This window comes from Terrapene carolina, unplaced genomic scaffold (genome assembly GCF_002925995.2).
Source record: "Terrapene carolina triunguis isolate 2854851 unplaced genomic scaffold, T_m_triunguis-2.0 Scaffold33715, whole genome shotgun sequence".
NCBI classification, from domain to species: domain Eukaryota; kingdom Metazoa; phylum Chordata; order Testudines; family Emydidae; genus Terrapene; species Terrapene triunguis.
Window position 1 is genome coordinate 1 of NW_020698066.1, and position 226 is coordinate 226.

A 226-nucleotide genomic window follows, 5' to 3' on the forward strand; every position below is an offset into this window, starting at 1 on the left:
AGTACAAAATCTGTTTGCTGTAAGAAGAAAAATTGTAAACATGACCTCAAAAAAAGTCAGAATCAAAGCTCCATAACCAAGCGGGGAGGAAAGTGTGCAGGAGTCTACTAAGAAAGGTAACAGTATTTAAGGATATGTCTTCGCTAGCAATGCTAAAGCGCTGCCGTGGCAGCACTTTAACATGGCTGTGTAATCACAGCACCCAGTGCTGGAAAAAAAAAAAAAA